The sequence below is a fragment of the Palaemon carinicauda genome, unplaced genomic scaffold (assembly GCF_036898095.1).
Source record: "Palaemon carinicauda isolate YSFRI2023 unplaced genomic scaffold, ASM3689809v2 scaffold42, whole genome shotgun sequence".
Lineage (NCBI taxonomy): Eukaryota > Metazoa > Arthropoda > Malacostraca > Decapoda > Palaemonidae > Palaemon > Palaemon carinicauda.
The window spans coordinates 57501-85000 of NW_027171673.1; the positions used below are offsets into that span (position 1 = coordinate 57501).

At 46.2% G+C, this 27500-nt stretch overlaps 1 long non-coding RNA gene across 1 annotated transcript in view; it reads right to left on the bottom strand.

Annotated features, from left to right (window-relative positions):
* LOC137636866 (uncharacterized) overlaps window positions 1-27500 on the bottom strand; it is a 171966-nt gene that overhangs the window by 713 nt on the left and 143753 nt on the right. The window lies entirely within an intron of this gene.

The following is a 27500-nucleotide window of genomic DNA, read 5'->3' on the forward strand; positions in this document are numbered from 1 at the left end:
TGGGTAAATCTTGAAGATACGCTCATTAACATTCCATACATCTAATGGGAAAATAGATGGATCTCTCCTTCGTCTCGCACCATGCCCTCTTACGACTCCCATGTAAGTCACATCAAAGCAAGCAATTATTTTGGAAGGTATGTCATCGTCTATCAATTCCTCATAGGCCTCTTCAACATCTTCAGTAGGGAGAAATGCTAATGCTGAAAAACATCTTACTTTAAGACATAATTCAGTGTTTGTTATGTTTTTCTTTGAGACCTAGAATAATAATTATTCTAAATATGGACTGCCCCAGATGAAACAAACATGCACCGATAGATGAATTAAATGACTTAGGAATCGCAACTTCGAAATTTGCCACGAGATTAATTGGATCAACATTAGGTTGCATAATTTTCAATTGCTCAAAAACTGATTCATATGACTGCCTGGTTTTATTCTGCAGTAATGCAAAGACCCGTGGGAAACTGCTACCATTATCTTGTACCTGAATGCAAAATAGTTGATACCACTGTTCTGGCACAACTTTTTATGTCCCATCACATCTCCAGTGACAATATGATGTTATATTTTCGAGAGCGCTTTCTGATGATACTCGATGCCTGAACCATATCTTAGAAACTGTTCACCATTATCAAGTTTACCGTATTCGTCAGGGATTTCAAATCCATGTCTAGTCACTGTTTTAGCAGGAAATCCGGAATTCTTTGTCAGCACTTTTGAATAGCCTTTTTAAGTACTTAGACATGAGGGATCTGGGAGAAAGTATTTTCAGTTATCTCTGTAAACTTTCTTGATAATATGCTACGGGAACTTGCTGCTATGATTTCAATCGCTTCTTCCTTAATTTCAGCAACTGCTTTTCTAGCATTTAATGCATCTAAATATGTGGGATGAAGGTGCTCACCAGAAGAATAAATAACTTTTGGTACACTGTCTTCCGTAACCGTGTGAATGCGCACTGAACATAGCTGCCTTTTCTCACACCTCCAGTACTCTTTTCCAAGTTTTGTATTAGTTGAAGGAAAATCGATGTAATTACTTTCATCTACTACTTTCCTTTTCTTCTTCGTTGATAGTATGATCTTTGTCATTTCAGTATAGGCAGATTCAGAAACTGAAGTATTAAACTTGCAGCACACTATATAGTACCATATTACAGACAGAGAAGGAAAAAGAGAATGTTAAGCATGACTAATGGAGTAATTAGAAAATGAGCATATTACTTTATCATAAAAGCCAATAAGGTATAAACTTTTAACACAGAACTGAGGTAAATGGTAATAACAATCCCTTAAAACACCTGTTTTCTTTAGAAATTGGACCAAATGTCGTTGGACCAAAAGTCCATCGGACGAAAAGACATTGGACAAAAAGACGTGGACGAAGTGTCGCCGAACGAAAAGACCACCCACCACCTGAGCACTCCGTAAACGAAATTAATCTATTTTTGTAGCATGAACAGCAATAGCAGAGAAAAGAAGGCAAGTTTTCAGGGAGGGAGCTTATCTACGGGTTCGCCACCTATGGAATCTCTTACATAAAGCTGTTCAAATAAGCTCCACTATTAAAATCATCAATGAAAATTTGCCTATGAATGGCGCTAACTGCTCTATAAATATCATATCACACCTGTATACTCACCAATCATCTAGCACATGCATACCACTAAAACAGAAAGTCCTCCATTTCACCTAGCATCAAGTTCCCAGTATCCTATGAACAGTTGGTCTCTAGTACTCGTGAAAATTATGAATTCAATGATACAAGACTTAGCGCAAAGCCCAAGAAAGTTTGTCAAATTGATTGATTGATTAAAAGTATTCTGGCATCCTGACATCTAAAGTCATTGATGCTGATGTTATTTGTTATAAATAAAGAAATAAATAAATAAATGGTAAATCAGTTTAAAACACTAAAATCAAGGACATCATTATAACAGTTATTTAGTTTTCAAAAGACCTGCTTCTGGAATAAATTTGAAAAATACCACTAGTATGGTATGACACATCATGTCCGATAATCTTGGCAAAGATGAACCTGCCATCCTCACCTGGAGCCTCAAACATATGTCTATTTCTTTCGGTACTATAAGTGGGGCATTCGCTCAACAAATGTCTCACTGTCAAGGGTACCAAACAGTCGTCACAATATGGTTGGTGTTGGCCATTTAGCAGAAACTTGTTTGTCAACCGAGTGTGACCAATGCGGAGACAACAAAGAGACATCTCCGATTTTCGGGGCATCATGTTATATGTCCGAGGATATATGACATTTGTTATTTCTCTCATTTTATTGCCATCTTGACTATCCCAGTTGTGTTGCCAATTATCATAAAACAATGTCTTGATGGTAGGTAGGAAATCATTACAGGGAATGGGATACCTTCTTTGTAGCAGTTGGGATGCAGCATTCTTTGCCTGTAAATCTGCCTTCTAATTCCGCGACACACCGTGTGCTGAAATCCAACAAAATCGAACTGATATACCTCTCAGTCCAAAAATAAAAAGCCATTCTAGACGGATTTTGACGTAGGAAAAATCAAAAATTTTAAGTAATTTTTATTTTTCCTAACATACTTACCGAGAACTACTTTCTTAGGAGTTACCTGTAATCTCCTCTCTACCGACCAGAGTTTTGTGTAGGATACCCTAAAACCCGTTTTCTATGAAGGCCTACCTCGGGCATTAGAGAATGTGCCCCGAGGGTAGGCTTTGCAGCACAATACTCGCAAGGGCAGAGAGGCACTCGGGGAAGGAAGGGAGGGCCATTACCCGAAAGTAGTTCTCGGTAAGTATGTTAGGAAAAATAAAAATTACTTAACATTTTTTATTTGTTCCAACACAAATACTTACCTCGAACTACTTTCTTAGGAGACTTACACTTTAGGAGGCGGGAGTGCTTTTCTGACCTACAGACCCAGTAAGCGGAAGCCAAGAGGCCTAGGTATAACGGTACATACTAGAAAACGGACGAGAGGGTAACTACACAAAGAGCTCACGTTAGTGTCTAAGTACTCACCCTTTGAAAAACTTCTTCTGATGTTGCATCCAGTAACGTAGTTGCGGAGAACGTGTTATCCAATGGTATAAGAGGGTTATCTCCGATGAGGATAGGGAAAACTGGGAATAGGATGAAAGGAAACGAACCTGTGTCTCCCGGTTTGCTATCCGCGATTGAGCCTGGGGCTTTCACCGTTAAATCACTTGGAGAGCGGAGATGACTGTCCCAATGGAGAACCCGTCTAAGGACTTCCTCGAGTAGTCCTTGAGGTAATGGGCAGTAAAAGTCGACTGGTTAGACCAGGTACCTGCCCGAAGGATCTGACCCACTGCCATGTTTTTCTCAAAGGCTAAGGACGTGCTCAGACCTCTGATGTCATGAGGTCTGGGGACGCCTGGCACGGCCAGATCTTCTTCCTTGTAGGCCCTGGCAATAACTTGTCTCAACCAGAAGGAAATGGTGTTCTTGGATACTTGTTTCTTAGTAACACCCGTGGAGACGAAGAGGCTCTTGATGCCTGGCCGGAGACGAGTCGTTCTTTCAAGGTATTTTCTAATGGCACGGACCGGGCACAATTTTAAATCCTCAGCATTACCCGTCTTAGGGATGGCTGGTATGGAGAAACCTTCGAATTTAGGATCCCAGACAGCTGGGTTCTAAGTCTTCGCCACAAAAGAAGGAACGAACTTGAAAGATATTTCTTTCCACCCCCTCGAATGAGAGACGTCATAAGACAGCCCATGGATCTCTCCTACTCTCTTCGCGGAAGCCAAGGCTAGCAAGAAGACCGTCTTGAGAGTGAGATCCCTGTCTAAGATATCTTTCAAAGGTTCGAAGGGGGGGCCACTCAACATTTTCAGGACCTTAGCTAAGTCCCACTGAGGCACCCAAGCTGCTTGTGGGGGGCAGGACTGCTCGAAGCTCTTGACAAGCATCGAGATGTGCCTAGAGGAACCCAGGTCGATGCCCTTCAGGAGGAAGACTTGGCCCAAGGCGGCCCGTACCCCTTTTATGGCTGGGATTGACATTCCCATATTGTCTCTGAGATATACCAGAAAATCCGCTATGTCTGGGACCGAGGCTTTGAGAGGTTTAATGTGCCTCGAAGCGCACCACTTCGTGAAGGAGGCCCACTTAGCTTGGTAGACCGCAGCTGAAGACCTTCTTAGGTATAGCGACATCCTCTTAGCAGTAGCTGATGAAAACCCTTCCTTCTTCAGGAGTCGCTCGATAGTCTCCAGGCGTGAAGACGCAGAGACTGTGGGTTGTCGTGAAATCTGAGAAAATGTGGTTGGTGTAGAAGGTCTGACCTGTCGGGGAGTGGCCACGGAGGTTGACTCGCCAGGTCTTTTAGGTCTGCGAACCACTCTCTCTCCGGCCACCAGGGCGCTACCAAAGTCATCCTTAAGTTTCGGGCCGTCCTTACTCTGTTGAGTACTTGCCTTATCAACGTGAAGGGGGGAAAAGCGTACACGTCTAGGTTGTCCCACCTGTGCTGAAAGGCATCCTCCAAGGCTGCCTTCGGATCTGGTACAGGAGAACAATATACGGGAAGTTGAGCGTTCAGTTTGGTTGCAAAGAGGTCCATCACCGGGGAACCCCAACGTTGGATGATGAGCTTGGCTACTTCTGGAAGGAGGGACCACTCTGTCCCTACTATTTGGCCCACCCTGCTGAGACCGTCGGCCAGCACGTTCTTTTTCCCGGGGATGAACCTTGCTAATAACACAACCTGGTTCGTTTCTGCCCAATCTAGAATCTTTATGGTGAGATCGCACAACTCCCTTGACTTCAAACCTCCTTGATTCTTTATGTACGCTACTACTGTGGCGTTGTCGCACATCAACGCCACAGTGTTTCCCCTCAGTAGATCTGCGAAGTGTAGGCAAGCCTTCTGGACTGCCTTCAACTCTAGGACATTTATGTGTAGATCCCTTTCCCCGTCCATCCAGGTTCCTCTCGCTGTCTCGTCGAGGAGATGGGCTCCCCATCCCTGGTTGGAGGCGTCTGTGAACAGCAGTAACTCGGGAGGGTCGTTCGCGAAGGGCATCCCCTTGAGCGAGTTCGACCGGCAAAGCCACCATTCCAGGGAGGGCCTCGTGTTTGGTAGAACTGGGATTAGTACTTGTTGCGAGTCCAGCTGGCACCAGAGGTTCTTCAGGTTCCATTGGACGGCTCGAGTCTGATTCTCCCCTGGGGAACCAGTTTCTCCAACGACACCAGATGCTCTATTAGTCTTTGCCAGTCCTTCGCTCTCCTGGGGCGCCCCGATAGGAACGGGCGAATGATCTCCATGAGATTGTTTATTCTGTCTTCTGAAGGGAAAGCTTTTCCCAGCAGGGTATCTAGCGTCATACCCAAGTAGGTCATTCGGGTGGAGGGGGATAGGTTTGATTTTTCCCGGGTTGATCACGATACCCAGATCCTTGCAAAACTGGAGAAGTTTCATTCCTTGCTCCTTCAAGAGGTCCTTTGAGGAGGAAAGAAGCAACCAGTCGTCCAGGTATCGGATGAGGCGAATGCCTCGTTCGTGAGCCCACACTGAGACCGTCGTGAAGACTCTCGTGAATACCTCGGGCGCTGTTGACAATCCGAAGCAAAGGGTCTTGAATTGCAGGATCTGGGAACCCCATTTCACCCGGAGAAACTTTCGACTCGAGGGGTGGACCGGAATTTGGAAGTAGGCGTCCTTGAGGTCTATGGTCATCATGTAATCTTTCTCCCTCAAGGACAGTAGGACTGACTTCGGAGTGTCCATTTTGAAGTCTGACTTCTTTATGAACTTGTTGAGAGCCGATAGATCTATAACCGGCCTCCACCCACCCCCCGTCGCTTTTTCTACCAGGAACAGACGACTGTAGAAACCCGGGCCTGGGTGTAGAATCTCCTCCATGGCGCCCTTCTCCAACATGGAGGACACTTCCTCTTGAAGGGCGGACTTCTTCAACGGATCCTTGGGGACCAGCCACTCCGATCGGATGGCCGGAATTAGAGGGGGGTGGTTCTGCTAAGAACGGTAACCTGTAGCCCTCCTTCAGTACGGACACTGTCCAGGGCTCCGCTCCGTGAGCTTTCCATGCTTGCCAATATAGTCTGAGGCATCCCCCAACCTGAGGCTTGGGCAGGGATAGGGGGCCTCCCAATCTATCTCCTTCTGGAGGAGCGGCCTGAACGGCCTCTCCTGGAGGCAGAATAACCTGTCCTAAAGGAGGCTGAAGCTGCTGGGGCTCCCCTACGGGGGGGCTGAGGTGCTGAGGTCCAGGAGGAAGAAGGAGCTTCTCTCTTCGTCATGCTAGGAGAGGCCTGAGACGTCGCGGCACTGTCTGAGACTGACCTCTTGTAGGGCGCGGTCTCCTTGTAGGCGTAGGCCTGAGGGTGCTTAATTCTTTTCTCTTAGACACCTTCTCCATAATGGTTTCTAAGTCCTTTAAGGGGAACAAGGAGTCACCCCACAAGGGAAGGCTCCTCATGGCCCGCGCCTCCCTGTCTGGGACCTTTCGGGACACCTTTGCCAGGATGGTGTCCCTCTTGCGGAGTACCCAATTCGCTGTCAGGGCGAGAGATTGGTATGTCAGGAACTTAAGCGTCTTGCCCCCGGAGGTGATAAGTTCCCTCAGGAGGTTTTGCTGTTCCGGGTCCGTAGGATCAAACGTGGCTTGCACCCCTACTAAGGTGGAAGCCCACCAGTCTAGCCAAGAGGAGACTGGCACCAGGTCCCTCGACATTTCCTCCATCATCGCGGCCTCCGCTGGAGAAAAACAAACTGGGGCTGAAGAGGCTCTGTCCTCCGAGACGCCCTGGCCCAGGATGTCAAGAGAAGGTTCTACCTTGCAGGCTCCCGGTCGACGTCCTTCTGGTACATAGACCTTGCCCTGCGTCTTGAGCCCCTGGAGTAACTTAGACGAACTCTGAGTCTTGGGGGCCTCGGCATTACTTGCCACCACTCTATTCACGTATTCCTGTCCCAGGACGAGATCCCGGGCTACAGGAAGAGCCAGGGAGGTCTTAGGCTGGGTAGGGGCCTGCATCAACCGTATAAGGCTGGACCTCCAATAGTCCTCGTCGGTAGCTGCCGGTTCTTCTATTTTGTGATGCCTCCTGATAAGGCCAATCACTCTTCTATAGGCCGAGTCCTCCGTCGGGGAACCCTCCCTACCGTCAGCCGAAGCCTCGGCTTGAGCCACTCCCACCGGGCACCTTGCTCTTGACACAACAGGCACTCCCCTGCCGAGGTACTGGTCCTCCCCGGCGGAGGCTTCCGCACCAGGGGCGGGGGTTAGCACAGGCATCGCTGACCCAGCGATTACTAGTGTCCGCTCAAGTTCTCTAGGGGACGAGGACGCGGATCCCGTGGGCTGACCCGACAGCGGGAACCGTTCCTTCCGGTCCGAGGGCCGCACCAGCTGGGCTGGTTTGGCCAGGCTGCCCGTAAGGAAGCGCGGTTCCCCCCGCTGGGCGGGGTGAACCGGAGGCTTCGCGGTCTTATGCCTGCATGTAGAGTCCTTCTCGCGAATCTGCCTGCGAGGGTCATAATCGTGCTTGGAGGACGGTCTCCTTGGCGAGAAATCCTTGGACCGCCGGTCCGGGGAACACCGTATCTCTGCCTTCCGGGGTACGAAAACCCAATCGCCATCGGGTGACCTACTCCTCCTGTGTTTTCTTCTTGGAGAACGGGAGCGCTTCCCGCTGTATCTGGAACGCGATCTTGAGCGGGAACGCCTGCTCCTGGACCGCTCCCTCCGACGTCGATGCTTCCTCCTGGCTTCTTCACCCGACGAGAAAGACTCCTCTGAAGAACCCGACGTCACTGCACTTACCGTACGGCGGGCGGGAGCGGGGACCGCGGGGGACTTCGTGACTCGTTGCGTACCCGAGGTAGAAGGTTGCAGGAATTCTTCGGGAACTTCCGTGAGCGGTGTTGGGAACGAGGTTTGGCGCCCAACACTAGGGAATCAGGAATCCAGGCCCTCTTCCATTCGCATAGGGGATCTACCTGGTGTCTTAGGAAGCCTCCACCCGAAGGCATCACTCCCTGCGGAACCTAACTTACCCTGGTTGTCGCCTCCTGCCGAAGAACCTGAAAAACAGGCCCACGAAGGGGGCGAAGACACAGAAACAACGTTACTACCCCACAAGGGGTCATCGAAGGAAACGTGCCCCCCAAGCACAAGGGCCGAGTCCCCAGAGCACCCTGACACAGCACTACCGGGCTCCTCACTAGCCCGAGAAGGTCCCACAATCCCCACTGCACATTCACCAGATTCTTGGGGAAGAACGCTCCGTTCTTTCCCCACGATGGACTTACCTCGGCCCCTACTCTGGGTAGGGGAAGGCGAGACAGAAGCCCCGTCGGACCGTTCACTGGGCGACGGTAGCGGCGAAGAAACACTAGCCTTCCTGGGTGAACGTTTCGATGATTTTCTCTTCTTCGTGCCGTAACGCACCCACTGGATATCACTCCAACCAACACACTCGGGGCACGTATCCGACGACGAACAAACTTTGCCCCTACAGGAAGAGCAAAGAGAGTGAGGGTCCACTTCAGGTTTGGAGAGGAACGCTCCACACGATTTACCGGCTCTAGGCCCAGGACAACGGCGGATTTGCTCCATAACGCACAAACACAAGACACAGGAACGCAGGGAATCAAGGAATACACTGGGGAAGCACAAGGGCGGACAGTGAACACACAGGAACACAAGGGATAAGTACAAGTTACCACGCGGTAAACACGTGGGACACATGCGGCGCACACAAAGGGTCGAGAGAGAACGAGAGCGACGTGGTGACACGTCGCGACCAGAGAACTTACTGGCGTGAACGACCCAAGCGGACCTCGACCTAGCGCAAAGCCTACCCTCGGGGCACATTCTCTAATGCCCGAGGTAGGCCTTCATAGAAAACGGGTTTTAGGGTACCCTACACAAAACTCTGGTCGGTAGAGAGGAGATTACAGGTAACTCCTAAGAAAGTAGTTCGAGGTAAGTATTCGTGTTGGAACAAATCTTTTTTTGGGCGAGATAGCCAAGTTGTTCTAATGGAAGTTCCCTTCGGCAGCTTCCTACTGTATAATATTTCTGAATGATATTACAAGAGAATTAACGTCAATTATCACAGAGTTCTAACCCCTGGAACGACTATCCGAAGATATCGTGTATAATCAGGGATGTATCCGAAAATAACCATAGATATCTGCACCCTCAATAGACTTAACCCAGTCTAATGCACTAAGGGAAAGATAAGTGAGGAGCCGTTACATATCCTCTCACCTTGCGGTGTTCTCGTATGTCTCTGGCGCCTTATTCCACATCGCAGCGGAACTACTGTGAAAAAAGGAGCATCCTACGAGGAATCGGGGAGGGACGTCGTAACAGGTGGGCCATCAGGACGACATGGCTATCTCACCGAAAAATAGATTTTTCCTATGTCGGAAATCTGTTTTTTGGGCTCGAGCCATGTCGTCCAGATGGAAGAGTACCAGAGAATCACCTATTACTCGGTAGGGGGCCTTGAAGAAAGGTTCCAATACCGAAATGCGCTAACCGGATTACTCCGTCAAAGCATAGGTATCAATCTCAACCTTTATTCCCGAACAATAATGAAGCTGTATTGATAAATATGATGGCCTGTTAAGAAGGCAGAATAGGCCCAAAGAAATGCCTTCCACAGTGGGGGAGACATCCAATTTTTATGGTGAGATGTCAGACAGCTAAAAGCCATTATAAAATTTTCTAAACTAATGGGTTACCAAAAATAATAACTTCTAAAGCTTGAAGGACACTCCTTGTATCACTAAAAATAGTAAAATTACCATTCTCCTCCATCGCTATTTTCTGAATAGCGGTTAGTATGCCATACAGTTCAGCAGTAAATATGGAAGCTGCTAGATCAAGTGCACCTCCACAATTAAAACCATTACTATGTACTCCAAATCCAACGGAAGCATCAGATTTGGAACAATCAATATATATAAAAGTTGATTAACTATGTTTTGCAACATGTTCCATAAAAAGAGACCTAGCTTCTAATTCAGTCATATTCTTTTTAACTCCAATAAAATATTTAAAAAAAAAATACCTCAAGTAATTTCTACGGAGGGGTTAATATCTAGAATGGAAGCACATTACTTCTAATTATATCAAGAAAGTTCAATAATTGTTTCACATGAAAACCATAAGGTTAAGGAGATTTAGGGTGCATCTCAAAGTATGTCAAGTGCCTTACAAGGCTTGCAGTCTGAAATGCTAAAGAATTAGGGGGTCTTTGCAACCTAAACCACTACCGAACAATAGAAGACTTTCGATAAAGGTCTAAAGGTAACTCTCCAGCATCAACAAGGAGGCTTGGGATAGGTGAAGTTCTAAAGGCTCCTGTGGCCAATCTGATACCAGTATGGTGTATATAATCTAATATATTTAGTCGATAAGGGGTGGCTGAGGAGTATATTGTGGAGGATTTATTTTTACTTTATTTTTATTTTTTGTTTTTGCCAAATCCAGAGAAAGAGAGAGAGAGAGAGGGAGAGAGAGAGAGAGAGAGAGAGAGAGAGAGAGAGAGAGAGAGAGAGAGAGAGAGAGAGAGAGAGAGAGAGAGAGAGAGAGAGAGAGAATTTCATTTGCTTTAGTTTTGCTAGATCGCGCGAGAGTGTGTGTTTGTGTGTTTGTGTGTCCGCGGTGCGCGCCGAAGAGCAAGTGGTAGTTAGAGAATGATTGTTTGTGGTGAGAAAGACTGTTGGTACAAATGAGGTTGTTTGTTTACATTTTTTAGTTAGGTTACGACAGTGGTGAATGTTTCGGAGCGAATGCTTTTTTTATTTGACTGCAGCTTAAGGCAGTTGTGTGAGAGCTGGATTATATTTATATTTTTCTGACCAGCGTGGAAGTGTTGATTGATTTAAAAAGTAAGTACAGTTTTGTTTATCTTTGCTTGTCGTGTTTGTGAGTGATAGGAACAATTTATTATTTATCTTTGATTATAGTGCGATAGTTAAGTTAGTTAGGAGTGTTCGTAAGTGTTTTTCTTTTTTTATTTTGGCAGGCCGTGATTCCTCCTTTGGAGAGATTAAATTGATATGAATGACGATCTTCAGTTGCTGACCTGGCCTGTAATCGATTATACTTAGACTGCTCTTGTGGATTGACCGACTGTAGATGACCTGGATTGTGTTCAAGAACCGGATTTGATTGTGCTTTTTGTATTTCGATTGACGACGATGATGATGATGATGATGATGATGATGATGAGGATAACGTGCACAACCCAAACCAACTAGTACACATACTCTATCCTAATATATAACAGTGATAAGGTTGCTGCAGAGTTGTGGGTTTGGGCTTTTAATGACTGTTGGCCCTTGTGTGGAAAAAGTGGTTCACACATAAACAAATATTGGTGTTGGTGTGACGTTTAATTTTAAGTTTATTAGGGTTTTTTGGGGGGTTATATGAATGGTGTTTTGGTTCTTATATATATAGTGTTAAGTTTTGATTAGTTTTAAGGATATGTTTTGTTTAAATTTTCCTTCTGTCCAAGAGTCCAGTTGATAAAGTAAGGGGAAAGTTTGTGTTGTGGGACCATTGTCAGTAGGTGTGATTCAGGGTGTGGGGCTTGTTCTTGCAACATCCCGCCACAATATTTCACTTCTATAAATAATTTTTTTAAAAATTAAGGCCTTGTATAATTTTAAAATATTTTGCGGTCTGCTCACCACGATGTATGGGACAAAACTTTTAAAAGATTCAGAGCTTCAAGACACTTTACTTTTAAAGCTTTCAAGTGAGGAACCAAGTGAGGAACCAAGTGAGGAACCCAGGTAAGCCTACAATCAAATATCAATCCTAAAAATCTAGCCTCACTTACACATGGGACCCACTGACCTTTGATGTATATATCAGGATCTGGATGTACTCTCAGAATACAACAGAAATGTTTACCATTAGTTTTGCTCGTTGAAAATTTAAATCCATTCATATTAGCCTACTGAATAATTCTCTCAATTTGAGTTGTAGTTTTTTTTCAATCATCGATATTCTAGATACAGCAAATGATATGGAGATCATATCTACAAATAGTGTTGAGAGAATATGTTGAGGAATGACAGAGGGTAGCCCATTAATTGCAAGTGCAAAGAGAGTTACACTTAGCACACTACCCTGTGGAACTCCGTCTTTCTGACATTTTCTATCCGATAGAGTTTCCCCCACTCTCACTTGAAAAAATCTATGCAAAATGAATGAATGAATGATTGAATGGTCGATGGTAGCTCTCCTCGTAATCGGAAATTATGAACGGTTTTCAGAATACCATATCTCCATGCAAAATCATATGCTTTTTCAAGGTAAAAATGGTATTTTTATTATAAAATTAATTTTTAAATATACTTACCTGGTAGTTACATATATATAGCTTAAATCCCGCATTTCGTCGCGCGCACGACAGAAATTCAAATTTCGCGGCAATTGCCGCCATGACAGTAGGTGGTCATACATGAGCGCCATTTCTCACAGGTTACTAGAACTATTCCCAACATTCCTCAGATATTCCATGACCCTGTTTTCAGAGGGGAGGGAAGGCCCTTTTATACACAGTATGTAACTACCAGGTAAGTATATTTAAAAATTAATTTTATAATAAAAATAACATTTTTAAATATGTAACTTCCCTGGTAGTTATATATCTATAGCTGATTGACACCATTGGTGGCGGGTAGAAAACCTCATCCCATCGGGAATTCGTATAATTATTAATAGCTACAATTACTAGTACCAATTATCTGGTTCTTACCTGATAAGGAAGCTGGCTTCATAGTTATTCTGGCTCATTTGTCTGCATTCCTTAAGAGACTCGGCGATCTACACAGGGGGCTGTAAAAGTCTCTGTGGGGCTGCCACAAGGTCCTCGACCTTAACGTGGCTAGACCTCCACCCTTGCTATCCTGGCATACATGATAAGGAAGCTGGCTTCATAGGTTTCATGCCTCATTTGCCTGCATTCCTTAAGAGACTCAGCGATCCACCCACGGGGCTGTAAAAGTCTCTGTAGGGCTGCCACAAGGTCCTCGACCTTAGTGTGGCTAGACCTCCACTCTTGCTAACCTAGCATAGACATGGATAATAATTCTGACCACCTACTCCAAAGTTAAAAACACACCATAAAAAACTAACTTGACTTGCATCCCAGACTGTGGAAGGCTGCAACAACCTTCACAGACAGCCTGTGAACACAAATACAAGAAAAAAGGCAAGAGTATATAATAAAAAAAGGTTATAGGGAAGAGGCAGTAGACCCTTCTCCAACTACGACGCCGAAGGTAACATAAGGATCCAGGGAACAACAATCTTCATTTTGTGTCTGGACATCCTTGAGATAACAGTCTGCGAAGACTGATTTACTTCGCCAGAAAGTAGCCTCCAAAATTGACTTCATTGACCTATTGTGCTTGTAAGCCATAGAAGTTGCTACAGCTCTAACCTCATGTGGTTTACTTTAAGGATAGGGAAACTTCTTTCCTCACAATTCTGGTGAGCTTCCCTTATCAAAGCCTTAATGAAAAAAGTCAGAGCATTCTTCGATAAAGGCTAAGAGGGCTTTTTAACTGAGTATCAGAGGTTGTCTGCTTGTCCTCTCAGGTGTTTGGATGCGTGCAGATAAAATTTCAGAGCTCTCACTGGACAAAGGCCTCTCTTCTTCTCCTGTCCAACTAAGTGAGATAGCTCTGGGATGGTAAAAGATCTTGGCCAGGGTCGATAAGGACTCTCGTTTTTAGAAAGAAAGCCTAGCTGAAGGGAGCAAACTGCATTGTCTCCATTAAAGCCCACCTTCTTGCTGATGGCTTGTAACTCTACTATTCTTTTGGCTGTAGCCAATGCAACTAGGAATAGTGTCTTTTTGGCAAGATCCTTCCAAGAAGTCTTGTCAAGGGGTTCAAACCTGCTTGAGGTCAACAAGGCCAGGACTACATCCAGGTTCCAAGAGGGGGTTGGATTGTCCTTTCTCATAGCGGTCTCAAAAGTTCTAATGAGATCCGAGAGATCCTTGTTACCTGACCCGTCAATGTGTCTGTGACGAAAGACGGAGGCTAGCATGCTGCGGTAACCCTTGATGGTAAGTACCGCCAGCTTCTCTTTGGTTCGCAGATGCAACAGAAAATCTGTTATTTGGGCTATAGAGGTACTGGTAGAGGAAAATGTGTTAGTCCTGCACCATTCTCTAAACCCGTCCCTTTAAAAGACCTTTGCTCTTGCCAGCTTTTCGATAGTCAAAAGGCAGTCAGATTGAGAGCGGGGAGATTCTGATGATACCTCTCTATGTGTGGCTGTTTGAGTAGATCGCTCCAACTTGGTAACGTTCTGGGGGTATCTACCAGCCACTCCATCACTTCTGGAACCCAAGGTCTCATGGGCCAGAATGGAGCTATCAGGGTCATGCGATCGTTGTGCGATTCCTTGAACTTTTCCAAGACTCTGTCCAGGATCTTGAATGGTGGAAAAGTGTACACGTTTATGTCCCCCAGTCCAAGAGAAAAAAGTCCACTGCAGCTGATTCCTGGTCTGGGACTGGCAACCTCTTTATCAACTGTGTAGAGAAGAGGTCTATCGAGGGTTGACCCCACAACATCCAAAGGCTGGTGTACACCTCGTGATGTAGGGTCCACTCTGTAGTTAGAACTTGTCTTCCTCTGCTGAGAAGGTCCGCCCTGACTTTCTTTACCCCTTCTATGAAGCGAGTTATCAGGGTTGTGTCCGTCGCTTTTGCTCACAGTAGTAGATCTCTCGCAGTCTCGTAAAGTGAGTCTGAACAAGTGCCTCCCTGCTTCTTGATGTAGGCCAATGCTGTGTTGCCTGCATTGACCTGAACTAAGTTTCCTTGGACTTCCTCCTGAAAATGTATTAGTACTAGGTGGATGGCCACTAGCTCCTTGACGTTTATGTGCCATTCCCTCTGAGACTCTTCCCACAGCACCGATATCTCGGCCTTCCACAGTGTTGCACCTCATCCTATGTCTGAGGCGTCGGAATACAACACTAGGTTAGGGTTCCTCTGATAAAGTTCGAGGCCTTCCAGGAGTTTGATGGGATCGTGCCACCAACTCAAGTGATTCCTGATCCCCAGAGGAATCGGAATCCGCTTTTCTAGACTTTGACCTCTCGTCCAAACTTTTGCAAGATGAAAATGAAGAGGCCGTGACTGAAGTCTTCCCAGGGTAAACGAACTGATCAATCGATGAGAAGGTACCCAGGAGACTCATCCATTCTCTCACCGAGCAGGACCGTATGTCTAGGAAGTGTCGCACCTTACTTAGGCAATCTAGAATGCGTTTCGGGGCTGGAAAAGCCCGAAAAACCACAGAGTGAATTCTCATCCCCAGGTTAAAGATGTTCTGAGAGGGTGTCAGTTGAGATTTGGCCAGGTACACCATCAGACCTAACTGTTGTGTCAAGGACATTGTAATTTGAAGAGCCTCCAGACACTTTTCTTGCGACCTTGCTCTTAGTAACCAGTCGCCAGGTATATAGATATCCGTACTCCCTTAGATGTAGCCAGCGAGCCACGTTGGCAACCACTCGGGTAAAAAACGTAGGGAACCGTGCTCAGTCCAAAACAGAGTGCTTTGAACTGATAAGTTGTTTTAGGAATACGAAGCTTAGAAATTTTCTGTGGTTCGGGTGTACTGGGATGTGGAAAAATGCGTCCAGCAGATCTAATGACACCATCCAGTCTACCTGTCTGGTGCCTGCTCGGACTGACGCAGAAGTTTCCATGACAAATTTGCTTGATGAAGAACTTGTTCAAGGGACTGACGTCCAGAACAGGTCTCCATCCCCCCCCCCCCCCCCCCCCCCCCCCCCCCGAGTTCTTTGGAACTAGAAAAAGTCTGTTGTAAAATCCCTCTGACGAGAGGACTTCTACCACTTCTATTGCTGCTTTTGACAGCATCTGGTTAATCTGCTCTTGCAAGACTTGCTGCCAGTAGTGGAATACTTGTGTCTGGAGGTTGAGATCACTTTTGGGTTTTGGTTGCTGTTTGGGGTTAAGAGGTTGACCTCCAGCAGCCATTTTCTGTCCTCTTCCAGAAAAGCTCTTCCACAAAAGGGCTGACGCGTGGGAGGAGCTTCCTTCTCCTTCCTGGCTAAAAGGTAGGTCGAGAGCACAGCCTCGCAGTCCTTTATAAGCAGATTTTACGTTGCTGTGCGTAATAGCTGCCGGTAAGTCCTTCACTAGCTCTGAAGGGAAGAGGAATTTGGTCAAGGGAGCATAAAAGAGCACTGCTCTCTGAGCAAGAGTCAATCCTGATGACAGGAAAGAGAAACCGCATAGCTCTTTCTAAATAAAACCTGTTGTGAAAAAGGGTTGTGAATTCGACCGACCCATTCCTCACGGCTTAATTAGATAGGCAAAAATCATCTGTGACGTCTGCGAGGACTCCTAGCCGTCAAGCCGAAGACCTCGATTGCTCTGAAGATGTCCTTCAGCAAGTGAACCATTTCCGACGTGGACCGCATCACCTTAGCCTTAGTCATGGCTGAACTACGTGAAGAGTCAACGAAAAGGAGAAGTCTCCTTGGGAGAAGGTAGGAACTTCCAAACCGAAGAACCTGTCAAGGCTTGTACCACAAACAGGATCTAGAAGCCAATCTCGTATGGGGAAAGGAAAAGGTTGTCCTTCCTTGTACTTTCTCTTGAGAATCCAATCGTTCAGAGTCGAAAAAGACCTCTAGACCGATCTGGCTAACACTTTTCTTGAATGAGGAAGATTTCTGGGATCTACCCTTCAAAAACTGCGAGGGGGGGGGGGCCTCCAAGGTATAGCCTGCTGAGAAGTCCTCCGGATATAAGTCCGCCAAAACTGCAAGTAATCTTAAGATCTACTGCATGAAGAGTATTCTGGGTTTCCTCCTCTAAGATCTATCCTGGTATACCTGATAAGGAAGCTGGCTTCATAGGTTATAATGCCTCATTTGTTAGCATTCCTTGAGAGACTCAGGGATCCACCCAGGGGGCTGTAAAAGTCTCTGTGGGGCCGCCACATCTCTAAAGGGTTAGCGATCTCCGAAGGAGAACGAGTGGGAGAAAACACACGCCTCGCCTGGCATGCTTGTGTCCCGCATGCGTTCGGCATGCTGCGAAGAAGTCATGCTGCCTCCAGCATGTCTCGAGGAAGAGTCATGTTCAAGTGCTTCCAGCATAAGTCCGTCATGCTGCAAGGAAGCGTCAACATAGCGAACCCGCATGCTGCGAGGTTAAGTCCTGCTCGCGTGCGTCCGGTGTGTATCCCGCATGCTGAATGCGCATCCAGCATGTCGCGAAGGAGAGACAACTGCCTGTCTAACATGCTGCGGGGACAAGTCCTGACTGCATGCGTCCAGGTTGCTGTAAGCTTCCAGCGTGCTGCATGCGTCCAGGTTGCTGTAAGCTTCCAGCGTGCTGCATGCGTCCACCATGCTGCGAGGGAGAACCATGAGCACTGCAGCTCGCGTGCGCTCTTGCCGCGAGAGCAAGAGCGCTTCTGACGCGGAGGAGCGTCCTGCTCGCGTGTGTACAGTATGCGTTCAGCTCGTGTGCATCCAGCAGGCTGCATGCCTTACGCATGCTGTGAGGGACCGTCAAAAACCTTGCCGCCTCCCATAACGCGTCCAGATCGCTGCAAGGGAGTGTCCATGAGCGCTGCAGCTCGCGTGCGTTCTTGCCGCGAGAGCGTGCTTGGAACTATAACGTTCGCGAACCTGATGCAGGGAAGCGGCCCGCTCGCATGCATCCAGCATGCTGTATGCGCCCAGCATTTGTCCCACATGTCGTATGCGTCCCGCATGCTGTGAGGGAGCAACAAGATTTATGCTGCTTTCCGAAAACACGTCCAGATCGCTGTGAGGGAGCAATCTCGACGCTCGGTCCCGTGACGAGCAACTCTCTTGTCTAGCGGGAAGGGAAAACGTAAAACGCCAGCCTCGCGTAAACCGACGGCGAGGATAACACTTTTACCTCGCCTTTCCAATGGCGAGGGTGAGGGTACTGGGATACGTCAACAGGATCGCTCGAGGGGACGTTCGTTCGCTGATTTAGGTCTAACATCTCCCTTCGCCTTTCGGCTTTCCTTCTCCCAGGGGTTGGGGAGTATGGAAGAGGTCCCGGGCTAGGAGTATGACAGACACGAACGAACGCAGCCTCCACTGCACTGCGTCATTTTACGTGCCACTTAACACTAGCACTTTTAACTATTTCACATTAGATCTTAATAGACCTGCCCGTTGCGAGAGATTATACTCTTTCGCCAAGGGCTAGAAAGAAAATACAATAGGTTATATGATTAATATTAGTATTCTCAAAATCGAAATATTAAATAACGATACAAGTATTGTGAAACAATAACAATCGTAAAAAGTACTACGTTGCGTAAATTGACTGTACTGCACTGCGTCATTTTACATGCCACTGAACACTAGCACTTTTAACTATTTCACAATAGATCATAATACACCTGCCCGTTGCGAGAGATTATACTCTTTCGCCAAGAGCAAGAAATAAAATACAATAGGCTATATAATTAATGTTAGTATTCTCAAAATCGAAATATTAAATAACGATACAAGTATTGTGAAACAATAACGATCGTCAAGAGTACTACCTAGCATAAATTGACTGTACGCTTGTGAAATCTCTAAATAAATCAAAAATTAACTAAAGGAAATATACTAATAGGACAAATAAGGGATTTTGACGAAGGAAAAATCTATTTCTGGGCGAGGAACCTGTGTCGCCTAGTGAAATCTCCTCTAGCACTATTTCTAAGGCATAGTTATTGCTGAATATACCAGAGAAAAAGAGATGCATGGAATGCCAGGAATAAACCTAGTTTGCTCACTCTTTGAGTGGCGGTATAAAAAACTGGGGCGTGATTGAACCACAACCATAGATCCCTCACCAATTAGACCTCTCCCCCTACATCTCCCCACCCCCCCTTCCTCATTCCTCCCAGCACCCGAAGCTTGGACCAACCAGGGTGAGGGAGAAAAGGTAAAGGGTGGGTTCATTGGGCGACAATGGTTCCTCGCCCAGAAACATATTTTTCCTTCATCAAAATCCCTTTTCTGGGCTTGACCTGTGTCGCACTGTGAAATCATAAGAGAAAAATGGTACAAGCTTGGGAATGGTTAAACACAAAGGACAGAAACTAAAAATATATGCAAAAAGAGTTTATTAGTACAAAAATATTTACAAATATAAAACATAAGATATACAAAACAAACAGACAAACTGGGAAAACTCTCAAAATGAGAAAGCCAAAACAACCAAGTAAAAATACAAATTCCAAGAAAACAATGTAAACTGAAGTAAGGATGCACATAAAAAATACAACAAGAATGGTAGGGAGAGTAGGCAAGGCACGCTAAATACGCTCCTTATGAGGAGACAAGATAGAAAAATTAAGGGGAGAAGAAAAGAGGGGACCTATTTACAATGGTTCATCTCTATTCGGAGGAATAATACATCCAGCCGCCACTGTCGCAAATTTAAGGGCCTCCAAGGATTTTAAATAGTGACGCTTAAAGATTGTAGATTTCCATCCGATGTACCTTTTCAAATCTTCAAAATTCATGTTATGGAAATAATTAACTGAGGTTGCCACAGCTCGGACATCATGGGCATGAGGAACCGAGACAAGATTGGCATGTTTAATAAAATAAAGCATTTGTTGTCGAATTCCCCTTAGGGAAAGAGTTCCGCCATGTTCCTGAATAAACAAAGGGCCTGAAGATGTAAAAGTTCTACACAAATAATCTTTGAGAATGTAGACAGGACACAGGGAAAGATACTGAGGAAGTGGAACAATTCTCCACGGGGTCCATCTGGACTGGGGATCTGGGATCTTCATTTTAAGTTAAGAACCGTCTATCCAGCGAGAGTAAGACCTCCCCAGACGGGAGAAATTCAATGTGACCCGGATCTCTGGATAAGCTGAGAGCTCAAATATTCCAGCACCAGAAGCCAAACGCAACAAAAATAACGTTTTCCTAAGGATTGTTATGTAAGAGCAAGAATCATTATCAGTACCAGAAGACAGCTTAAGGACATCATTGGGAAACCACGAAACCGCAGCAGGTCGAGTTGCTGGTTTCAATCTAGCACAAGCTTTGGGAATGGATGTAAAGTACAAATCCGAAAGATCAATATTGAACCCGGACTGAAAAATTCTCTTCAAGGCGGACTTAATCGTGGTAATAGTCCTTGCAGCTAAACCCCCTTCAAACAATGTTCGAAAAAAGGTAACTGCAAGATTGGGAGTCATCGTTCTAACATCCGAATCCCTCAGGAACTTGGCCAATTTCCTAACAGTAGAATCCCTCTTATTCGACTCCAGGAACAAGGTGTTAATAGGATTGATAGCAGCATCCTTCTGAGCAGCAAATTTCATGAAGTCCATAAAGTTAGGGCACTCAGAATTCCTGAGGATGCTGACACACTGCGAGTTTGTACTGTTTGAGACAGCAACAGGTTGGGAAGCTGTCGAGGCTGGAGACCCAGCTCAGCTAGGAGAGGAAACCAATTGCTCTTTGGCCAGTTGGGGGCCACAAGGGCTACTTGACCGTGGAAAGACCGAAGCCTGTCCAGAACTCTCATCAACATGTTGACCGGAGGAAAAAGGTAGATCCTCTGCCAGCTGTTCCAGTCGAGAGACATGGCATCCATGGCATAAGCCTAAGGGTCCAGGTTGGGGGCTACGTAACACCGGAGTTTGTGGTTGGTTTTCGTGGCGAAGAGGTCCACCTGGAGACCTGGAACCTGCTGGAAAATCCAACGGAACGATTGGCGGTCCAGACACCATTCCGATTCCAAGGGAGTCACCCGAGATAGGGCATCAGCTACGACATTTCTGACACCTTCTACATGAACCGCTGACAGATGCCAATGGTTTTTTGCCGCCAAGGAAAAGATGGCAATCATCACATGATTGATGTGACCAGATTTGGATCCTCCCCTGTTGAGGCAATGAACCACCACTGCGCTGTCCAGAACCAACCTGATATGCTGGTTCTTCGACGGGGAGAGCTTCTTCAGGGTCAGGAAGACGGCCATGGCTTCCAGGATATTGATATGCATTCGACGGAAGGTCGCTGACCACAAGCCCTGTACCTCCTTGAACGGGGAGTAACACCCCCACCCGGTGAGGGAGGCGTCTGTATGGACAATCAACGCCGGGGGAGGGTACTGAAGGGGCACCGACTTGGCCAAATTCTTGACTTTCGTCAAAGGAAGGAGCCTTTTCTTGAGAATAGCTGTGAGTGTCCAGATTCCATTGGAGTCCCAACCATTGGAAGCACAATGCCAGAACTAGGCGAGACTTCTTGAAATTTATTCAGAACCCTAAGTGTTCCAGAAACCTGATGACTTTGACTGTCGCCTCTCGACATTCCTCGATGGTGTTGCCCAAATAAGCCAATCGTCCAGATAGGCCACCAACTGTACGCCCTGGGCCCTCAATTCTTGAACTACCGAGTCCGCTAGCTTCGTGAACACCCTTGGAGAAATGTTGAGACCGAAGGGCATCACCTTGAAAGCAAAAGCTTGATTGCCTAGCTTGAAACCCAGAAACGGAGGAAAATGACGCACTACTGGAACATGATAGTAGGCGTCGGTAAGATCGATAGAGGTGGTGACAGCCCCAAGGGGAAGTAAGGTCCGTACCTGCAAGACGGTCAACATATGGAACTTGTCGCATTGAATAAATGTGTTCAAGCGAGACAGGTCTAAGATGACCCTTCGATTGTCGGAGTCTTTCTTTGGCACGCTAAACAAGCGACCTTGAAACTTTAAATGCCTGATCCGTTGAATCGCATTTTTGATAAGATCTTGTGCGAAATCGATGAGTTCCGCCTCTGGAAATTAAAAAAATCCGACCAATGGAGGGGGTCCCTGAATCGAACTCCACCCCAACCCGTTGGAAACTATGCTTTGAGCCCAACTGCTGAAGGTCCAATTCTCGCGAAACAAGTATAGCCTCCCCCCTACCTGCGGAATCTCATTGGATTGCCGAGGGCCTGCCCCTCAGCCTCCACGGGGTCCTCGGCCCCTTCTAGAGACTTAATCACCTCCCCTGTAGCGAAAGGGTCCTCTAGACCTACCTCCCCTCGGCTGCCTATTATATCCCTGCATCAGGGCATGAGACTCAAAAGCAGGGTTAAAAGCCGGCGAAGTGGAGAAGGAAGAAGAAGGTTGAGGTGGTTGGCTCACCAGCACGAACTGCTGCTGGGGTTGAATTTTAGCGGGGGTCGCATGTCTCACCTGAGAGACAGGCACAGCCCGAACCACAGGTTGAGATTAGGAAGCCTGAAAGGGGAGAAACCATCTAGGCATTTTCCTACCCCTCTACTACGGGTTAGCCAAGTCAAATTTTCTCTTAGAGACAAGACCCCACCTCGCCCGAAGGGACTGATTGACACGCGCTGCCTCGCTGAGAACCGCGTTGACCATGTCTTCAGGGAAAAGATCTGCTCCCCAGACCGAGGCCTTGATCAACTTGTTCGGCTCATGCCGGATAGAGGCGTCGGCAAAGACATGCTTACGGCATGCACGACGAGCGACACCGAAGCCATAAAGATCACACTGAAGGGTGTGAAGGAGAGACTTAGTGAGGATCTTAAACAGAGCCTCGTCCGCATAAACTAAGGAAGACATCTCCGCCATAGTAACAGAATTCAGGGACCTACTCAAACGGACACGAGCCTCATACTCTGCCCGAATCAAGGAATCAGGCAACCGAGGAAGAAGCTCGCTAAACTGAGTTGTAGCACAATCAGGAGCCAACTTCCCCACAGTGAAGGTCGACGGAGCATCAACCCAACAATCTTGGTCCCCCGGAAGAAGCAACGTAGTTAAATCGGTCTTCCGAAGCCGAGGCATAGGCTTTTCTTCCATTACCGCCGCCAGGGTAAGATCCGCCACCTTGGTGGTACACGGAGTATGAGTGAGCTCCTCAACAACGAACATAGTAAATGTGCCTTTGTGAGGAGTCAACTTCGTATTCACACACTCCCATTCAGTAAGGGTCCGGAGCCAGGCGGACTGAGCCTGCTCTCTAGGGAAGATAACAGTCTCCCTTGGTACCTTATCCACCCTAACAAGCGCCTCATCCGTCAAGCAGGCGTAACCCGGAAATGGGAACTGCAAACCCGGTGGATAAAACTCAAAAGTCCTCCACCGGCCGGGTACCACAACCTTCAATGGTTAACATGCCTTCCGAGAAAGGGGCATGCAGAGCCAACCTCCATGGGTTGCTTTTCACAAAGATCGGGAGTTTCAAAGCATCCGGAACCACAAACTGCTGTTGTTGTGGGAGGCCGGATCTCAAAAGGGATTCCTACATGGACTCTTGGTATTGCAGCCTCTGTCCAAAAGAGGTCATGGATTGAATTTGGTCAGCAAGAGTGCCAATCTGGGACTGTACAATGCTGCCCACTCTCTCCATCAACTGACTAGAAAAGGCTACCGGATCGAAAGCCAATTCCGGAGACTTGGCTTTAGAAACTTTCGCCCTCGAACCAGAAGCCGTGAGAGAAACCTTTTCCAAGACTGGACGTCGTCGACCATCCAAAGAAATTTTGCTGGAAATGGACTTTAAGGATTTTGGGAGGCTTATGAACTTTAGGTAACCTTTTCACACGTTTAACTTTGGGAATAACAGAACATGACTTGGCTTTGGAAGTACTAGGAAAGCCTTGAAAGGAAGTATCAGTTGAAGAAAGAGAAAGAGGACGACTATGGAAAGGGACCTTAGACTGAACATCACCTGCCTCACCTACCACCCTACCTGTACCAGTCGCATCCATAGGCTCGACGTCCAAATTAATGGTCGAAATGTCACTGAGAACATCATCTCCTACAAACTCATCGGGGAATGCTTGGATCTCATCCCGAATCCGGGCGATGATTGGAGCTGCCACATCAGGGGATACCGCCGCCGACATCTTGGCATTTGGGTACAGGAGGGAACACATCTCCTCCGACAAGACAAAAGGTTGTTTGGCCTTCACATTACGACCAAAGCCTCCAACCCAGGTCTTAAGGGTCACTAGGGAAGAGCTCTTGACGGCGGAGGAGGCCTGAAAGAGAGAGACCCGGATAAAACAAGGAAAGGTGATGCAGGGAAAATAAAATAAAATTAATAAAACCGTATGTATCAAAAGATTACAGTATAAATGTAATCAAAAGCAAAACTAGTATTTTTTTTTTTATAAAAACAGACAAAAAAGATACATACCAAATCACAAAGCAAATCAGAGACCAGGGTATAGCAAATCTCACACCCTTCTGAATTCCACACCAACAAATGCCCACCAGGACAGCACACCCAGCATGCGAACAGCATACTTCATGCCCGCAAGGCTGCTGCAAGACCGCAGTGCAAGCCGTCTCCTGACATCGTACCACCTGTAAAATGAATGGGCATATGAGAATAAAATTAACTCGAGCCAGGGATTATTAACTGGCGAAAATCGTAAGACGAAAATCCACTAACGTCGGAAAAAAGGCATACAAAAGTTAATTAAAAACTCAATGGTAAAAACAAACCCCGCTGTAAAGTTTCTTACCCAAGTACAATATCCGGAGCCCCGAACAATGAGTCGACGAATACCCCGCCATAAAAAAACAAAAATATAAATAAATCCTCCGAATACGGGATACCCACCGGAGTGAGAAGCGTAAACGAGAAAGAGCAAACACCATTACAAATAAATTCTCAGGATACGGGATACCCACCGGAGTGGGATACGTAAGCGAGAACAAACAAACAGACTAAAAAATAAATTCTCAAAAGTTGTAGGCTCCGGATAAACGGGTCAATAAAGAAGCGCCGGAAGGTATGTGAAACTACGGCGCATAAAAACAAAAATACAGAAATACAAAATATAATAAAATAAAATAAATCTCCCAAAAATAACGCCGGAATACATGCGTAAGATCCGACGCAAAACGCAATAAATATAAACATAAAATACAATGTTGAAAAACACTAAAGGCTCCGCTGCAATCGCCCTCCCGGACGCTTAAAAAACTATCAAATATAGGATAAAGAACGGTAACGGAACAGAGTGAAGTGTCCGAAACCGATCAAAGAAACACAACTACAATACGTAGAAATTAATGTAAAATATCTCAGCCCTCTAGGACGGGAGGATAACATCATGGATGGATAACACAGGGGGGGGGAGGGGTTTGTCAGGAGACGAACGCAAACCCAGTCTCGAACGCCTGGTGGCCAACCAAAGCGAAGCGAGAAGAGAACTGTCTACTACCATAGAGCACGTGACCAAAGCCAACCCCCTCCGAAGGAGAGGGAGGCGAAGGCATATGGGGAAGGGACCCGAGAGGTGGGGGGGGAGACCAGAACAAAACCAGGTGACCATCGCGAACGAAGGGAGGAGGGAGCCACCCACCGAAACACAAAAGAAAACCTTAAACGGCAGCAAGCATGTAGCTCCCGCGATCGAATTAATTTTATTGTTATATATATATATATATTTCTTTTTCTTTACGTATGTATAAGTACAATAAAAAATGGCAGACGTAAATGACATGATCAAAATAAAAGCGAACACGCAAAATGAGAACGTTATGGGGAAAAGAACCCGGAGATATAAAATAAAACTAAACCTAAACCTTTCGAAATCGGGAATAAGCCGAAACGGAAAGGGAAAAAGGCAAATAAAAAACAAAGGTCTTACGAAATCGGAAAAATAACTATCCAGAACAAGCAAAACGTATACTTCTCTCCGAAATGGACTCAAAACAAAAAGGCTGGCAAGAAAGCTACCCACCGAACCACTTACGGATCGACTAAGTAGGATATCAAGCACGGCGCTAACAAACCTGAAGGGTATACTGTATTCGCTAAAATAATAAAAATGAATAAAAAATGATCATGCCAAAATATGAAATAGATGTCCAAAGCATATATCAGGGCTTACAAATAGTATAATGAACTAAATGCAAACCCGATAAACAAAGAGATCTCTAGTAAGCGACACAATGGCCGCAGCGAACTCCCAAAAGGGAACAACCAGCGGCTAAACCAAAAAGACCAAGCACGGTTAAGAATAAAAAGTGTCGCTACCTAGAAATCCCAACACAGACAAATATAAAACAACTTGGAAGCTGGGATCTCTAAAACGTCGGACATCTTCCAAAAAACACAAAGCACACGAGCAAATCAAAACACGTCTGACCAACGCAAGTGCTGAGGAGGAATGAGGATGGGGGATGGGGAGAAGTAGGGGTAGAGAGGGGGTATGTTGATGAAGGAGAGGTCTAATTGGTGAGGGATCTATGGTCGTGGTTCAATCACGCCCCAGTTTTCTATACCGACACTCAAAAGAGTGAGCGAGCTAGGTTTATTCCTGGCATTCCATGCATCTCTTTTTCTCTGGTATATTCAGCAATAACTATGCCTTAGAAATAGTTCTAGAGGAGATTTCACTAGGCGACACAGGTTCCTCGCCCAGAAATATACTTAAATATAATATATTTCCCTAATTTATAAAAGTTAAAATACTTATGCTTAGTAAGTTAATATTTTAAACATTTCTTGCAAGAAAAAGAAAATAATTCGCATACAGTAGACCCCCGTGGGTACGGCGTCCCCAGCTTACGTTTTTTTAAATAATTCACATACAGTAGACCCCAAGGGGACGGCGTCCCCAGCTTACGTTTTTTCACGTTACGGTGTGGAATACGATGTTTTTTCGTCCCCTCGTTACATTTTTCCCCACCTTACGGCATCGAATTCCAAAAATCAAACTTGGCGGTTTTTACGCGTACGACTGTGCGAGTCACTAGCCTACCACCACGCTCATACGTCACTGCATACGTCACTAAGAAGCTGGTCTGCTATTGGTCGGCGTCACTAAGATGCCGATACGCTACTGGCCGATATCCATCCCACAATGTCTGAGAGAGATGCTGCCTCTCTCGCTCTTTGTTATACGCGCGCTCAAATCAGAATCTTGTGTGCGTTTCGTAAAGACTTGATCTTGTGTGAGTGCTTGCGATATCGTATTTTTTGTGCATTTTAGTGCTTAATTATAACTTTAATTTGTTAGCCATGGGTCCCAAGATTGCTAGTGATGTTAAAAGGAGAAGTAAGATGATCACTATGGAAACGAAGCTGGAGATGATAAAGAAATACGAAGAAGGCATGCGCATCGTTACCCTCGCTAGTATGTATGGCCGTAACCAGTCTATGATTGGTACAATTAACAAGAAAAAGGAAGCCATTAAAGCATGTAAGTCTTCTAAAGGCATGACTGTCCTTTGCCAGTGGAAGGATCTCAATCAACGGCGAGATGGAGACACTCCTTCGTCTATGGATTAAAGAGAAGGATACACTCACGCAATCAGTAATTTCGCACAAGGAGAGCGCCATCTTTGCCGATCTCGTGGAAGCCTAGAGAGACGGCGGAGACAAAGGAACGTCGCAGCAAGCCCCCCCAAGAGTTCAAGGC